The sequence below is a fragment of the Grammomys surdaster genome, unplaced genomic scaffold (genome assembly GCF_004785775.1).
Source record: "Grammomys surdaster isolate TR1022 unplaced genomic scaffold, NIH_TR_1.0 126298, whole genome shotgun sequence".
Lineage (NCBI taxonomy): Eukaryota > Metazoa > Chordata > Mammalia > Rodentia > Muridae > Grammomys > Grammomys surdaster.
Window position 1 is genome coordinate 4,271,533 of NW_021621098.1, and position 18,540 is coordinate 4,290,072.

At 37.9% G+C, this 18,540-nt stretch overlaps 1 pseudogene; it reads left to right on the forward strand.

Moving 5' to 3' along the window:
* Positions 1-5,654, forward strand: part of LOC114614075 — a 192,179-nt pseudogene extending 186,525 nt beyond the window's left edge.
* The last annotated feature ends 12,886 nt before the right edge of the window (positions 5,655-18,540 follow it).

An 18,540-nucleotide genomic window follows, 5' to 3' on the forward strand; every position in this document is an offset into this window, starting at 1 on the left:
CTCTCTCTCTCTCTCTCTCTCTCTCTCTCTCTCTCTCTCTCTCTCATACACACATATGCATAGATACACATACACACAGACACACAGACACAGATGCACACAGAGACACACAGAAAGATACACACAGACACACACAGAGACACACATAGAGACATACACAGACACACACACAGATACACACACACAGACACACAGATGCACACACAGAAACATACAGAAACACAGATACACACATACACAGACACACAGGCATAGACACACACACAGACAGACAGACAGACACACACACACACACATACACGGTTTGAAATGCTGTTTTACTTTCAGTGATTGTCGTTACTCAGGTTTGGTTTCTCATTCTCTCTCCCATTCTGACTTTTGTCATTTTTTCTTTACTTTCACTTTCTCACCCTTTTCACTTTCTTAAGGTAGACACGGTGGGCAGTATTTTATCACATCCACTTTACAAACTTCAAGTCCACTGAAAAAGTTGTCCACTTATCACTGATGCTCTTCTTGCTTTCTGAGAGTCTGACAGTCTGTTGGGGTTTCTAGGTCGCTTTGCTGATTTTCCCCTCCACCATGTGCCATGGCACTAAGAAAGCTCTACCACACTACAAACATCTACCCTATCAGTACTGAGCCTGTGAACCGGCAATCATGTCAGCCCATGCATCATTCACAGTCTTGGGGCAGTGATTTACCGAAGCAGCACACCCACCTGAGCCAACTGAGACTTCGTATCTTAGATACAGCATGTGCCTGTACTGGCATGGATGTATAGTTCAGTTCATGAATGCTTTATATGTAGAAAATGCAATAATATTTGACATAGAAGGGTAGCACAAATTTAAAGTCATCTTTTCTGAAAGTCCCTTGAATCTCGGAAGTCATAGTAGAATACACTTTCTTTTTATTAATGTGTTAGATGGACACACACAGACATGGACATCCCTGTGGCATCTTCATACACGAGTTCCTGATTATCCACACACACAGCCTCCTCTTGCACTCCTTCCCCATTCTAGCTGGCCATTTTCCTTCCCCTCAGTTAGTTAGTCCCCATTTCTGCTTTCTTATCACATGGATTCCATTGCTACACTGTTCCTACATTCACTTAAGGCCTTTTCTCATACACATACACATATGAATGCACAATATATAGACAATATATAATTTTATAATATAGACAATATATAATATAATATTAAAATATAATTTTAATTCCATATTACACATATGAGAGAAAACATGCCATGTGTATCTAAGTTTTGCATATTTGACTTAGCATAATGATTTCCAGTTGTGTCCATTTTCCTATAAATACCATAATTTTACTTTTTCTTTCAAAAAATTCCAATGTGTATGTAAGTATGCACATGTTCATGCATGTATACATGCACATGCCATGTTAGTTAATCAATCAATCATTTCCTGTGCCACTATATTCATTTTGCAGAAAACTCATGCCTGTACCTGTATCTTGAAGCTTTTCCAGCATTTTTTAAATTTTCATGTCTTACATTAGGGTCTTTGTTCCACTTGGAATTTACTTTTTTGTGTGTGTAATGTGAGAGACAGGTATCTCATTGTTCATATATATATATACATATCCCAACACCATTTGTTAGTAGCTGACATTTCCCCCCAATGTATATTTTTCACAATTTGCTAAAATTAGGCAATCTGTAGCTATACACTTGTTGTGGGACCTTTGTTCAATTCCTGTTACATGTATGACTGATTTCTGTGTGTTTACTTGAATATCCTGAATAATTTGCTGAAAGTGGTTATTGGTTCTATGAGTTTTTTGACAGGATCTTTATACTTTAAGTAGAGAATCATGCCTGTAAATAGACATAATTTCACTTCTTGTTTTCCTATTTGTGTCTTTTCCTTCCATACTGCTCTAGCTAAGAGTTCAAGCACAGTATTGAATATCAGCAAAGAAAATGGGCTGGGATGCTTGTCTCATTCCAGACCCTAGAGAAAATACTCTCAAGTTTTTGCTAGTTAGCATTCTGTTAGCCGGGTTTGTTGTTAAATGTCCTTTATTGTATTTTATATATTTTATTTTATATTATATTATATATTAATCATATATTATATATTATATTAATTATATATCATATATCATGTATCATGTATCATATATCATATATCATATATTATATATTATATGAACTTGTTACATTTGACTCTGTGCTTCTACAGGGCATTTATCATGAAGTGGCGTTCTTTGTCAAATTTGAGGGATTCGTGTGATTTTTTTCCTTAAGTCAATGTATGTAATAATTGCACTTACTAAGTTACAAATATTAAATTTTGGATGACTAGAATAAAACCAACTTTGTCATAAGTTATGATCTTCTTAAAGAGTTCTTAATTTGATTTATAAAATTTTATTGAAAATATATGCATTTATGTTTATTAGTGTAAATGATATATATTTTTTTCATTTTGTTTCCTTATCCAGTTTTGTTACAAGAGTGATACTGGCTTTGTGGAATGAGTTTTGTTGTCTTCCTGTCCTTGTAGTTTGTAGAACACCTTAAAAAACATTGATTAAAACTCATTTAGGGTTTGGTTGATCTCAGCAATGAATCCTTCTGGTCTTGGGTTTTACTTGTAGACTTCTTTGTTCTGCTCTGATTTCTATGGCAATGTTGAAATTGTTTTTATCTTTGTGATGTAATTTTGGTGTCATAAGTGTCTAGGGATTTATCCAATTTTAAATACTAGGTTTCTGAGTACATTTTAATGATGTTGTATCTTTTGCAATCTAAGTTCTATTTCATCTTTAATTTTATTTGAAGTTTTTTTCCTTTTCTTTTCGTTATTTTAGCTAGAGTTGCCAATCTTGACTTTAAAAGAGAAAGAAAAAAAATTTGTTTGGTCAGTTCTATACATGGTTCTTTTAGTCTCCAGTCAAATTAATTTCTGCCTTGATGTTTATTATTTCTTGCTAACTACTGCTTTTTTGTTTAATGAATTTGAGGTGCATCATTAAGTTATTTATTTGGAAGATTTCTAAAATTTTAATGTAAATACTCACAGCTATAAACTTTGCTCTTACAACTGCTTTAGCTGTCCCCAAGTATCTGTTAATTTGTGGTTTTATTTTAATTTGGTTCTAGAAATTGTTAATTTCCTTCCTGATTTCTTGATTGAAAAATAAATAGTTCCTTCAAAAATATGTTGATCAGCCTCCACTTATTTGTGTTGTTTCTGTAGTGTTTTGTTATTTATCCTGCCTTATTGTACTATGATCTGATGAGTTACAAGAAAGTCTTTCAGTTATTTTATATTTGGTAATGCTTGATTCATGCACTAGAATGTGGTCAATTGAAAGAAGGTTCCATATTCTGCTGAGAAGATACCTAATAAGTCAACTTGATTTATGCTGCAGTTTATGTCTGAGGTTTCTTTGTTGATTTTTTTTCATTTGATGACCTACTTAGAGATAAATGTAGGTTATTGAAACCTTTTAATATTACTGTCTCAAGACCTATTTGACCTTTTATATCAATTATAGTTTATGAGATTAGAAGACCCAATATTTCAAGCAAGTTTGTTTGTTTGTTAATTTATTTATTTATTTATTTTGGTTTTTCGAGACAGCGTTTCTCTGTGGAGCCCTGGCTGTCCTGGAACTCACTCTGTAGACCAGGCTGGCCTCGAACTCAGAAATCCATATGCCTCTGCCTCCCAAGTGCTGGGATTAAAGGCGTGGGCCACCACTGCCCAGCTTGCAAGTATATTTACATTTTCTTGGAGAAACTTTCTCATTATTAATATGTAGTCATCTTTATTGCTGCTAATTAATTTTGATTTTAAGTCAACTTAATGAGATATCAGAATATCTATATCAGCTTATTTTGGTCTCTATTCACTTGATATATTGGGTTTTGTTGTTGTTGTTGCTTTTAACCCTTTAATTTTCAGTTGTAGGTACCTTTTCCAGTCAGGTGTGGTTTTATGGTGACAACAAATATCTTTTTCTTTTTCAACTCAGCTGTGTCAATCTGTGTCTCTTTATTGGTGAGTCAAAGCCATTTACATTTAAAGTTATTATTGGGAGATTTGTTTTCCTTTATTTTTTGTTTTAAACAGCAACCTGGCAGGATCTTTGACCAGCCAAGGAATTCCATCTATTAAGAAAAGGGCACACGAATTCGTCTGAACAGCTGGAACTCAGTTCTGGGCGATTTCTGGTCTAGTCTAAGGAGGTTGACACCTCAGCTAGAAGATTCTACTCTCGACTCCTGGCCTTGACTGACAGTAACATCATATCCTGTTAAAGCTGGAAAGTCACCTTGGGAAACTACACCAGAGAAACCCCTGCAGTCTGCAGTCTCAGCACTGATTGTTCAGATGGTTGAAGAACAGAGGACCTTTAGCAGCATTGAATGTGTTTCCAGCAACTGCCATGGCTTCTTTGCAAAGGAAAGGACTGCAAACAAGGATTCTTAGCACTGAAGAAGAGGAGAAACTGAAGAGAGACCAAGCTTTGGTGTCTGCTTTTAAACAGCAAAAACTGCAAAAAGAGGCTCAGAAGAACTAGGACCTTTTTTACAAAAGAAACAGTACCAATTTTTTCAAGGACAGGCACTGGACCACCAGAGAGTTTGAGGAGCTAAGATCATGTAGGGAGGTAGGCTGGGGTCTCTCCTGCCCTGAGCCATCTTCATTTATGATGCCTAAAAGAGAGGTCCTTTATTACATCTAGAGTGTACTCCCAGCTGGGAACCTTGGGTGTCATCTCAGGAGCTATCTTGTTTTTTGAAACAGGATCTCTCACTAGACTGGGGATGTCTGGTATCTGGAAGTCAGAAGAGGGTGTCAGAGCCACTGGAACTGGAATTACAGACAATTGTAGGTTGTTATATGGATGCAGGGGATTGTCCTCTGGAAAAGCAGCATGTTCTCTTAACCAGAGCCATCTCTTCATCCCCTTAATGTTTTCTACTTAGTTAAAGCTGACGTGAAAGTTAGAAATATTAACTTTCAGAGTAAACTTTAGTGACAGATTGAAGCTACTTAGCAGTGAATGAACCATTTGCTGTAACTGTTTTCTAAGAATTTTACATCTGTTCTCTTAGTTAAAGCATCATAGCAACCCTATGAAGTACATTAGTGTTGTTCCTATTTGCAGGGAAAAAAATTGAGGCATACAGCTATAGAGGTGAGTTGCCCAAGGATAGACTACAGAGGCAAAAGACAAGTTGGGATTTGAGGAGGAGGTTAGCCCAGAGTGTCTGCACTGTATGGGGCTGTTTTATTTTTCATATTGAACTGCCCATTGTCGAGTGATTATAAATGAGGTGCCAGCGATGTTAGCTTTTCTTTACTAGCCCTGTTGTTTAGTCTCTGCTTCATGAGGTCAGAGACATCGCTTGCCTACTAAACATTTTAGCTGGGTGTGTTTCTTCATTATGCAAATGTAATGTGCTATAACTTGTGTTCTCATTCCTCAGTATGAAGGTCAAAAATGGACTTTGTTAGAAGCTGGATGTGGGGTTGGGAACTGTTTATTTCCACTTTTAGAAGACGACTTGAATATCATTGCCTATGCCTGTGATTTTTCTCCAAGGGCAGTTGACTACGTGAAGGTTGGTGCACTGCATGTGCATTCCGCTGTGTCTGCTCCTTAGACCTTTTCTCTTATTCTTCCTCTTCCAGGAGCTCAGCAGCCGTGAGCACCGTGAATGCCACTCCCCTTTGACTCTACGTATGAAAACATTGGATTCAAAGCAAAGCAAAAATATTACTAAACAGTCTCTGTGCTTGAAAACAAGAAAAAGAAAAGGGCACACATGCATGTCAAAATCTATGTAAATAAGCAATATAAACAGGGAATTATGAAAATGGGCCTCAAAATTGAGTTCAAATCTGTAAATAATTTTGTGTTTATTCTTCTTGTGTTTTACTTCTAATAGCTTCTTGATGCCAAGGCCTAATATTTCAAGCCTTTCCAAAGTCTGTGAAATACTCTACTATATTTTTCTTGCCCATTGTATAAGCATAGCAGTAATATATTATACATTAATGACTTTATGAGATAATTTTTATGTGTGTAAAATAACAAGCTGGTTTGCCTACCAATGTGATATTAGTGAAAAATTAAGAAAATTGGACAGTACTTCTTGTGATTGACTTCCGTGCTGAACTAGATGAAGGCATTTGACTCTTGTGCTTCCATTTTATTTTTATTTTTATTTTTTTGTATGCCTTTAAATTTTGGTTTATTTATATATTATTTTCTTTTTTTATTTATTTTTTTATTGGATATTTTATTTACATTTCATATGTTGTCCCCTTACCCCATCCCCCACCCACCCAGGAACCCCCCATCCCCCTACCCCCCCTCCTTCTTCTCCGTGGATGTAACCCCCACCTACCCCCCCCCACTCCCACTTCCTCACCCTCAAAATTCCCACCCCCTGGGGCGTCCAGCCTTCATGAAGTCAAGGTTCTCTTCTTCCACCTGTGCCCAGCAGGGCCCTCCACTCTTACTTATTCAGCTGAAGCCCTGGATCCCTCCCTAAGTGCTCCCAGGCTGGTGGTTAGGACCCTGGGAGCTGTGGTTGGTTGGTATTGTTGCTCTCCTCATGGTGCCACAAACCCTTTCAGCTCCTTCAGTCCTCACTGTAACTCCTCCATTGAGAACCTCATGATCAGTTCAATGGCTAGTTGTGAGCATCTGCCTCTGAATATGTCAGACTCTTGAAGGCCTCTGAGGAGACATCCATATCAGGCCCTTATCAGCATGCACTTCCTGACTTCCACATCAGCATCTACCTTTGGTGACTGCACATGGGATGGATACTCAGGTGGAAAGGTCTTCAAATGGCCCCTCCTTCAGTTTCTGTTCCTCACTTTGTCTCCATATTTGCTCCCTTGAGTATTTAGTTGCTCCTTCTAAGAAGAACTGAATCACCCCCACTTGGTCTTCCTTTTTTATGAGCTTCATGTGGCCTGTGAGTTGCTTCTTGGGCATTTCAAGGTTCTGGGGTAATATCCGATAATCAGTGAGTGAGTACCATGTGTGTTCTTTTGTGATTGGCTTACTTCACTCAGGATGATAATTTCTAGTTCCATCCATTTACTTAGGAACCTCTCGAATTCATTGTTTTTAATAGCTGAGTAATACTCCATTGTGTAAATATACCACATTTTTTTAATCCATTCCTCAGTTGAAGGACATCTGGGTTCTTTCCAGCTCCTGGCAATTATAAATAAGGCTGCTATGAACATAGTTGAGCATATGTCCTTGTTATATATTCGAGCATCTTCTGGGTATATGCCTAGGAGTGGTATAGCTGGATCCTCAGGTAATGCTATGTCCAATTTTCTGAGGAACCGCCAGACTGATTTCCAAAGTGGTTGCACCATCTTGCAGTCCCACCAACAATGGAGGAGTGTTCCTCTTTCTCCACACCCTCGCCAGCATCTACTATCACCTGAGTTTTTAATCTTAGCCATTCTGACTGGTGTGAGATGGAATCTCAAGGTTGTTTTGATTTGCATTTCCCTGATGACTAAGGACACTGAACATTTCTTTAGGTGCTTCTCGGCTATTCGAGTTTCTTTCGTTGAAAATTCTTTGTTAAGCTCTATACCCCATTTTTTAATAGGGTTATTTGGTTGTCTGGAGGCTAATTTCTTGAGTTCTTTGTATATATTGGATATTAGCCCTCTATCAGATGTAGGATTGGTAAAGATCTTTTCCCAATTTGTTGGTTGTCGTTTTGTCCTATTGACAGTGTCCTTTGCCTTACAGAAACTTTGCAATATTATGAAGTCCCATTTGTCAATTCTTGATCTTAGAGCATATGCCATGGGTGTTCTGTTCAGGAACTTTTCCCCTGTGACCAAGTATTCGAGGCTCTTCCCCACCTTCTCTTCTATTAGTTTCAGTGTATCTGGTTTTATGTGGAGGTCCTTTATCCACTTAGACTTGAGCTTTGTACAAGGAGATAAGAATGGATCAATTTTCATTCTTCTACATGTTGTCTTCCAGTTGAACCAGCACCATTTGTTGAAAATGCTGTCCTTTTTCCACTGGACAGTTTTAGCTCCTTTGTCAAAGATCAAGTGACCATAGGAGTGTGGGTTCATTTCTGGGTCTTCAAGTCTATTCCATTGATCTTCCCAATACCAGGTAGTTTTTATCACTATTGCTCTGTAGTACAGCTTGAGGTCAGGGATGGTGATTCCTCCCGAAGTTCTTTTATTGTTGAGAATAGTTTTCGCTATCCTGGGTTTTTTGTTATTCCATATGAATTTGAGAATTTCCTTTTCTAACTCTGTGAAGAATTGAGTTGGGATTTTAATGGGGATTACATTGAATCTGTAGATTGCTTTTGGTAAGATGGCCATTTTTATTATATTAATCCTGCCAATCTATGAGCATGGGAGATCTTCCCATCTTCTGAGATCTTCTTCGATTTCTTTCTTCAGGGACTTGAAGTTCTTGTCGTACAGGTCTTTCACTTGCTTGGTTAGATTCACACCAAGGTATTTCATATTATTTGCAACTATTGTGAAGGGTGTCATTTCCCTAATTTCTTTTTCAGTCTGTTTATCTTTCATGTAGAGGAAGGCTACTGATTTGTTTGAGTTGATTTTATAACCAGCCACTTTGCTGAAGTTGTTTATCAGGTTTAGGAGTTCTCTGGTGGAAGTTTGGGGGGTCACTTAAGTATACTATCATATCATCTGCAAATAGTGATATTTTGACTTCTTCCTTTCCTATTTGTATCCCTTTGACTTCTTTTTGTTGTCTAATTGCTCTGGCTAGGACTTCCAGTACTATATTGAATAGGTAGGGGGAGAGTGGGCAGCCTTGTCTAGTCCCTGATCTTAGTGGGATTGCTTCAAGTTTCTCTCCATTTAGCTTGATGTTGGCTACTGGTTTGCTGTAAATTGCTTTTACTATGTTTAGGTAGGGGCCTTGAATTCCTGATCTTTCCAAGACTTTTATCATGAAGGGATGTTGAATTTTGTCAAATGCTTTCTCAGCATCTAGTGAGATGATCATGTGGTTTTTTTTCTTTGAGTTTGTTTATATAGTGGATTACATTGATGGATTTCCGAATATTGAACCATCCCTGCATTCCTGGGATAAAACCTACTTGATCATGATGGATGATTGTTTTGATGTGGTCTTGGATTCGGTTTGCTAGAATTTTATTGAGTATTTTTGCATCGATGTTCATAAGGGAGATTGGTCTGAAGTTCTCTTTCTTTGTCATGTCTTTGTGGGGTTTGGGTATGAGTGTAATTGTAGCTTCATAGAAAAAATTGGGTAGTGTTCCTTCTGTTTCTATTTTGTGGAATAGTTTGAAAAGAATTGGTATTAGGTCTTCCTTGAAGGTCTGATAAAATTCAGCACTAAAACCATCTGGTCCTCGGCTTTTTTTTTAGTGGGGAGACTTTTAATGACTGCTGCTATTTCCCTAAGGGTTATGGGACTATTTAGATGGTTTATCTGCTCCTGGTTTAACTTTGGGAACTGGTATCTGTCTAGGAAATTGTCCATTTCATCCAGGTTTTCCAGTTTTGTTGAGTATAGGCCTTTGTAGTAGGATCTGATGATTTTTTAAATTTCTTCAGTTTCTGTTGTTATGTCTCCCTTTTCAGTTCTGATTTTATTAATTTGGATACTCTCTCTGTGCCCTCTGGTTAATCTGGCTAACGGTTTATCTATCTTGTTGATTTTCTCAAAGAACCAGCTCCTGGTTTTATTGATATTTTGTATTGTTCTTTCTGTTTCTATTTGGTTGATTTCAGCCCTGAGTTTGATTATTTCCTGCCTTCTACTCCTCCTGGGTGTATTTGCTTCTTTTTGTTCTAGAGCTTTTAGTTGTGCAGTCAACTTGTTAGTGTGTGCTCTTTCCAGTTTCTTTTTGTAGGCACTTAGAGCTATGAGTTTTCCTCTTAGCACTGCCTTCATGGAGTCCCACAAGTTTTGGTATGATGTGTCCTCATTTTCATTGAATTCTAAAAAGTCTTTAATTTCTTTCTTTATTTCTTCCTTGAGCAAGTCATCATTGAGTAGAGACTTGTTCAGTTTCCATGTGCATGTGGGTTTTCCATTGGTTTTGTCATTATTAAAGACCAGTCTTATTCCGTGGTGATCTGATAAGATGCAAGGGATTATTTCATTCTTTTTGTATCTGTAGAGGCCTGTTTTGTGACCAATTATATGGTCTATTTTGGAGAAGGTACCATGAGGTGCTGAGAAAAAGGTATATTCTTTTGTTTTAGGATGAAATGTTCTATAGATGTCTGTTAAGTCCATTTGGTTCATAACTTCTGTTAATGTCAAAGTGTCTTGGTTTAGTTTCTGTTTCCATGATCTGTCCATTGCTGAGAGTGGGGTGTTGAAATCCCCCACTATTATTGTATGAGGTGTAATGTGTGTTTTGAGCTTTAGTAAAGTTTCTTTTATGTATGTAGGTGCCCTTGCATTTGGAGCATAATTGAGAGTTCACCTTGGTAGATTTTTTTCTTTGATGAGTATGAAGTGTCCTTCCTTATCTTTTTTGATTAATTTTGGATGAAAGTCGATTTTATTTGATATTAGAATGGCTACTCCAGCTTGTTTCTTGGGACCATTGGCTTGGAAAATTGTTTTCCACCCTTTTATTCTGAGGTAGTGTCTGTCTTTGTCACTGAGGTGCGTTTCTTGTATGCAGCAAAATTCTGGGTCTTGTTTGTGTATCCAGTCTGATAGTCTTTGTCTTTTTATTGGGGAATTGAGACCATTGATGTTAAGAGATATTAAGGAAAAATGATTGTGGCTTCCTGTTATTTTTGTTATTAGAGGTAAAGTTATGTTTGTATAGTTATCTTCTTTTGGGGTTGTTGGAAGATTACTTCCTTGCTTTTTCTAGGTTGTAGTTTCCCTCCTTGTGTTGGCGTTTTCCATCAATTATTCTTTGAAGTGCTGGGTTTGTGGGAAGATATTGTGCAAATTTGGTTTTGTCATGGAATATCTTGGTTTCATCATCTATAGTGATTGAGAGTTTTGCTGGGTATAGTAATCTGGGCTGGCAATTGTGTTCTCTTAGGGTCTGTATGATGTCCGTCCAGGCTTTTCTGGCTTTCATAGTCTCTGGTGAGAAGTCTGGTGTAATTCTTATAGGTCTGCCTTTGTATGTTACTTGACCTTTTTCCCTTACTGCTTTTAGTATTTTTTCTTTGTTTTGTGCATCTGATGTTTTGATTATTATGTGACGGGAGATTATTATGTGACTGGTCTATTCTATTTGGTGTTCTGTAGGCTTCTTGTATGTTTATGGGCATCTTGTTCTTTAGGTTAGGGAAGTTCTCCTCAATAATTTTTTTGAAGATATTTACTGTCCCTTTAAGTTGGGAATCTTTATTCTCATCTATACCTATTATCCTTAGGTTTGGTCTTCTCATTGTGTCCTGTATTTCCTGGATGTTTTGAGTTAGGAGTTTTTTGCATTTTGCATTTTCTTTGACAACTGTGTCAATATTTTCTACCATATCTTCTGCATTTGAGATTCTCCTATCTCTTGTATTCGGTTGGTGATGCTTGCATCTATGACTCCTGATCTCTTTCTTAAGTTTTCTATTTCCATGGTTGTCTCCCTTTGAGCTTTCTTTATTGTTTCTATTTCCATTTTCAGATCTTGAATGTTTTTGTTTAATTCCTTCTTTGTGTTTTCTTGCATTTCCTTAAGGGATTTCTGTGATTCCTCTTTAAGGGCTTCTATCTGTTTACTTGTACTCTCCTGTATTTCTTTAAGGGAGTTACTTAATTCCTTCTTATAATCCTCTATCATCATCATGAGAAGTGATTTTAATTCTGAATCCTGCTTTTCAGGTGTGATGGGGTGTTCAGGGCTTGCTGTATTGGGAGAACTGGGTACTGATGATGCCAAGAAACTTTGGTTTCTGTTGCTTATGTTCTTGCGTTTGCCTTTCGCCATCTGGTTAACTCTAGTGTTGCCTGCCCTCACTGTGTAAGACTGGAGTCTGTATTTCCAGTTATCTTGCTTGTTGCAGAGCTCCTCAGAGTCCAGATGTCTCTGTAGTCTTATGATCCTGATCTCCTTGGTGACTGCTGCTCTGAGTGCTGTGGCTCCTCTAGGATGTCTCAGGAGTAAGTATCTCCACAGGACAGGAGCAGATCAACTCTATGTCAGCTGCTCTGAGTGCAGTGGCTCCTCTAGGATGACTCAGGAGTCAGTATCTCCACAGGACAGGAGCAGACCAACTCTGTGTCTGCCCCAGCCCACAGGACCAGGCAGGGCTTGTGCTTCCATTTTTAAGTTCTAAGCCACACCTTGAAGGAGAGGGGAGAAACAGCTGGTTCTGGGCACTTTTTCAGCTGTCAGTTGAAAAGAAGAAAGGAGAAAAGAGAAATAGAGAGAAGAGAAAGATACATATGGCTAACAGAAGGGAAGGTGGTGAGACATCCATTATAGTCTTTGCTTTTCATATTTATACACACTTCTCCTGTTGCATTGCTTCATTTTTATTTTAGGCTTCTGCTTTTCGTCTTTTGTTTGTTCTCATCCTGTAAGTCTAAATCCTCTAAAACATGAAATGATAAAAAGAAGTGAGAGAAAGAGGAAAGAGAAACAAAGAAGAAAAGCAGAAAGATGATAAGAAATAAAGAAGATAGTAAAAAAGGAAAGAAACAACCTGGGTGTAGAAAGGGGGAGAGGTGGGTGAAGTAGGGAGGACTGGTGTAGAAAGGGGGAGAGGTGGGTGAAGTAGGGAGGACTGGTGTAGAATGGGGGAGAGGTGGGTGAAGTAGGGAGGGCTGGTGTAGAAAGGGGGAGAGGTGGGTGAAGTAGGGAGGACTGGCTGCTGCCTAAAACAACAGAAAGCTCCTGGGTTGGGTATAATGTCACCTCATTGTTTAGAAATTATTTGTATGCATTTTTTGTCCCTTTCCTCACAAAAATAACAAACATATGACTCTGCCACTTACATTCTTATTAAGATCCAGTCCATATGGCACCTGAAATATCTCATAGATTTTAAGGCTCTAGAATCCACTGACTTAGTATCTCTCACTCATTATCTCTAAGCAAAAGTTCTAGAAGTTAATGTCAACAGGAAAAATTAAAGTATAGGGTTTGACACTGTTATATTTATTAAGTTTTTATTTGTTTATTGACATGTTTATACATTTACATGTATAGTTTATCATTCCCCCTTCCCAACTACCTCCCTCTAGTTCCAATCTGGTGCCTCCCACCTATCTTCCCCCTAACTCCATCTTGTGCTTGCATGTGTGTATGTGTGTACATGTGTGTTATTAATAACCCCCAAGACCACCAAAGGACTAAAGAAAGAGCCCTGGGTTATCAGGCATACCAATATTATTCTTTTTCTTAGCTGTGCAAAATTAAGGAGATAATAAATCCCTTCTTAAACTCTGAATTTCTGTGAGGATTAAATTAGATCATATAGAAAACATAGACAGCAAGCTCAATACATGACTCATAATAGATAATTAACTATTTTAATTCCCCTGGCTTCATCTGAGACAGTAATTCTGGACATAGATTTCAAACCCCTTGACCCTCAGCATTGTAAACTGCTTCCTAAGCTACTCCCAGTGATGTAGACACACTTCCAAAAGGTAAGGCTGATGGACTCATGATTCTCTGTGTTCCACTGAAACATGGATGCTCTTGTCAATTTAAGAATTTTTTATGTTATTTTGTGTCTACACAAGGTAGAGTTTCTAAAACTACAATGTAACTGTCTGATAACACTATTTTGTAATGAAACAAAAAAAACAAAGAAAATTATGTAACAAAGGATGCTATGACACTGTTCTGGACTTTCAAAAGCACTTGCTTCCTGTGTGCGGTTGAGTCCATTTAATTCCCACTATGTTGAACCTTCCATGGGACACTTCCATGGCAAGCCTTCACCTTTCTCTTTGTTTTTTTGACCTCATGTCCATTGGGGAAGAGATAATTGTGAGAAAGCTGCCTGGAAAATGGAAGGCATTAGAGAGAAGTGCAGCAGTCCCTCCTCCCTGAATATATTTTTACAAGGAGTTAATGCCTTTTTGGATGTGATGCCAATTCTCACAGCTTCGTTATCATGGGGGGTTTTGCAGCCATCTTGGGAACTGAGTAAAAACAGTTTTAGTCAGAAATTTCACTCTTAACTGAAAAGCATAATGTGGCAATATTCACTTTGGGGAATTTTAGTAGATGGCAAAAAAAATGTAATCTATTTAGATATTAAGTTGAACATAGGCCTGAATAATGTGGTTAAGAATAATTGAGAACCAATTATACAAACCATCGAAGAGGACATTGACAAGTGGAATTCCCTAAATTTACATTTGTGGGGCAAAGCCAGAGTGGTGAGATGATTTCAGCACCACAGTTTAATTTCCAGCCTTCCCAGGTCCCTTTGGGAAATACTTTTCAGTAAATTGGAGAAATTTATTTCTCCATTTATGTGGAAGAAAAATGAAATGCAAGACTGAGTACTTCTGAAGAAAGTGCTAAGTTCCAGGCAGAAGATAAGAGGAAGTCAAACACACACACGCCCTCACACATTCATACATACACTCATTGCATACACATGTGTGTGTATCTGTGCGTGCGTGCATGCGTGCGTGCGTGTGAGAGAGAGAGAGAGAGAGAGAGAGAGAGAGAGAGAGAGAGAATATCCAGGAGTATGTATGTATGTATGTATGTATGTATGTATGTATGTATGTATGTATTTCCTTACTTAGCATATTCACCAGGCCATAGTACCATCTGTTTGTATATTTCAGGCACTTATACTGTCTGTACAATTCATCCTGGATAAATGAGATTATTGGTCAAAGTAATTAATTTGATGATTCAAGAAATAAATAAATATAACTAAATAAAAATAACTTAGCATGTATAAAGAGGAAGAGGGTGGAGGATGTTACTGTCGCTATATAATAAACTAGTTATATGACAGATAAAGCTCTTTTAAGGACTAATAAGCAGACTACCCGATTAAAGTTCCCATTTTTCATCTGAAACATCTAAGCCATGGAGACTGAAGACAAGACTCAGTTGGTTAATGTCCTTTCTATGCAAGCATGAGGATCCCCAGTGCCCACAAAAGTGGCTGAGTACCATCTTGACCTTATGCGCACCCATAGTCTCATTGCTGAGAGAGTGGAGACAAGACAATCCCAGAAGACTGTTGGAGAGTCAGTATATTCAATTCGTGAGCTTTGAGTTCAGTGATAGATCCTTTCCCAAAAGCTAAGATAGAAGTAATAGGGAAAAATACCTGATGCCAACCTCTGGCCTCCATGTACATATGGTACACGCACACGCACACACACACACACACACACACACACACACGGCATGACAGGGATAGGCACTAGATTTGGGAAGAGTTAACCATTTTTCTTCTATTACACAACAGAAGATATTTTGTTCATCTAAAAATTCTGTTAGATGTCTAGGTTATTTGTGCAGATCATAAGACATATTCACTATTTATCTCAAAGAATATGGATAGAGCCTGATGTGGTATCATATGTACTTAGGAAAGTGAGGCTGCAAAATCATGAGTACAAGAGTAGCCTGGGCTATTATAGCAAGTAAACAAACAAAAAACAAAACTGTGTATGATGCTGTCCTCCATTGCAGCTAAACCCAAGCTATGACTGAAATGGGAAAAAATGTGGATTTGTTATGGAGAGGAAATAAATTCATATTTAGTCATTTTAAACATCATATTTATCATTAATAGGCAAATGTAGCATTTCACTCTTTTAATAACTCCTGGGGCAAGACTTAGGGAATGGCTTTACAGATGAGGAAGCAGGGCTTCACATGAATTAAAAGGTGATTCTAGATCAGGAACCAGAAGGGATATAGGCAGGGCAGGAATGTAAGGCCAACCAATAATCCTGATTCCTACAGCTTCTCAAAGCCAAGGAGTTCCCTCTCCTAAGGTGTTCTGAGAGGGTAAAGGCCAGAGATGGTGGCAAACTACAACTCGGATGGCCCAAAAGAAGTAAAATAGGCATAGATGCTCTTATGTGGCAGAAATCCAGTACTCATGCTCACATGAGCCTGGAGACAGCTAGGAGACAGCCCCTTTTCTCTCCGTACCCTGCCACAGCCTATCTGAAGTACAGGATCATCAATAGCAACTGTGACTGACACTCTCAGAGCTTAGAACCTTCCTGGTGGCTTATCCTGGTTAATCTCACTTTGAAGGTGGCTCTAATGGGCATTCAACCATGCTTCCGGGACTCTGACAAAATGAGAAGGTAAGGATCACTACAGAGGATCAAATTAGGTCTGATCTAGTCTATGATAACACTATACTACTCTTGTCGCTCTACTTCTATAGCAATGTGTGAAGAAGTGAATGTATTAGTCGGATTCTCTAAAGATTTCACTCACACACACACACACACACACACACACACACACACACACACACACGGTAGCTGTTCATCCCATGGTGTTGGATGCCTCCATTGAAGGCCTAGAGGACTTCTAGAGAGCTGCTGGTCTATTTTGTACAAAAAAGTAGTTTCTTCTGATACCAGCAAAAGAATGCAGCAGCAATAAGACAGATAAATTTGACAACAGGGGTAGAAGGAAGCAGGTAAAAAGCAAAGTTTCTCTTCTCTGTGTCCTTCTATCTGGTGTCACCAGAGGGTACTTCCCTCAACTAAGGAGGAGGGTCTTCCTGCATCACAGAATCTGATCACAAGGAACAAGAAAGTTTATCCCGGGAGCATCCTGCAATTTGTGCTTTAGTTGATTACAGATCCAGCAACCCTGGTTTAAAAAAAAAAAAAGAGTTTACTAGCTTTGTTTTAATTTCAAGATAATTTTGTTTGTTTACAGTCTCTTGTGTTTTAAGATCAACTTGTCAACTTATTTTTTAGGCAGTTTAAATCAGGCGAAAGGTTGCATTGAATCTACATATCAACACAAAGTCGTTATCTCTTAAACATTTCAAATCTTCCACTCTGTGGTCATAGGCTGCCTTTGTGTTTATTCACGTGTTTTTAATTTTTTCCAGTGAAGCTTAGTAGTAAATAAACATTTTCCTTATTTTGACATATTTATTCCCAAGTATCATTATTTTGTGATATTATATATAGACTCATTTGTATCATTTTAATATATTCTATTTTAAATTTTTATTTAAGTTGACAGACAAAATTGCATTTGTTTACTGTATACAGCATGATGTGTTGGAGAATTCATACATTTCAGAACTGTTAAATGTAGTTTTTAAGATAAAACTGTTGTATTTCATTAAAAGATATTGTGACATGCGTAATATTTCAGGTGTGAAACTCCACTTGACGCAGCTTAATGACCGCATGTTTAGGTCTTTTCATGGTATCATGTTTACCTTGTTCATGTTGATCTAATGAGACCCTTTCTGACTTATTACACCTGATTGTTTTCTGTGGTATCACAAACAAGGGTAGGTAGAATATGTAATTATTTACAATTGTCTGTAGATTTGTTCCCAGCAAATAAGCTACCAATACAAAGCAAAGGGATTTACTGTATATACATATCTCTCTTATTCTGGAAGATTTTTTTTCCTTTCTCTTGATTTTCCTTTGGAATTTTCTCTTCCCTTGGTGTATTCTAAAATACACATGCTAACAAGAATTAGAACCAATCATTACCACCAACCATCAAGAGAGACAAGCTCCTTCCTTCTGAGAACTCACTTCGCCTAGTCACACTCCAAGGAAGAATCTCAGAGCCAAAGCTGGCTCTATTCATTACTCTTTGCTCAAAAATGTATAAAAACTAGTTCACTTGGCTAAAACCCTGCCCCAAGATAAAGATTTGGTTTTTTTAGTGTGTGTGTGTGTGTGTGTGTGTGTGTTTTGTATCAGAGAGTGTGCACATCAATGCATGCTCACAGAGGCCAGAGGCATTGGATTCCTTAGACTCCAGCTATAGTTATAGGCTGTTGTGAACTGTCCAACATGGATGTTGGGAATTGATTTTGAGTCTTCTTCAAGAGCATTACTTGCTGACCCTCTCTTTTACTGATTTTAATATGATAAATAATAATCATTCTATCATCTGTTTATGTTCTTAAATGTGAATTTTACAGTACTGGTTCTGTGTTTGTGGCATAATCCAAATATTTGGATCAGAAATCCAAAGATATGGTTCTAAAGTAACTCTACAGCCAAACCACAAACAAACACATAGTAGGCAAAGAAATAGTATGTCTGCACAGGAACTCAACCAGCACCCACCACAGCTGTGCTTCAACAACCTCACACACCTCTAGCCACTGGTTAACCTTTCCCTGGACTCTCTGAGTCTTCTTGAGAGTGGCTTAGCTCCCTGTCTCCCTCTGTCACTCTCAGTTATGTATTCTTAATTATCCCCACCAGCACTCTGGTCTTTATCTTTAGTTCAGTGAAATGAAACTAGGTAACATTCCCAGTGACCTCTTAGTTCCTAAAGATAATGAACAATATTCAACCCTTAGCTTACTAGATCATATAACAACATGGAAACCCAG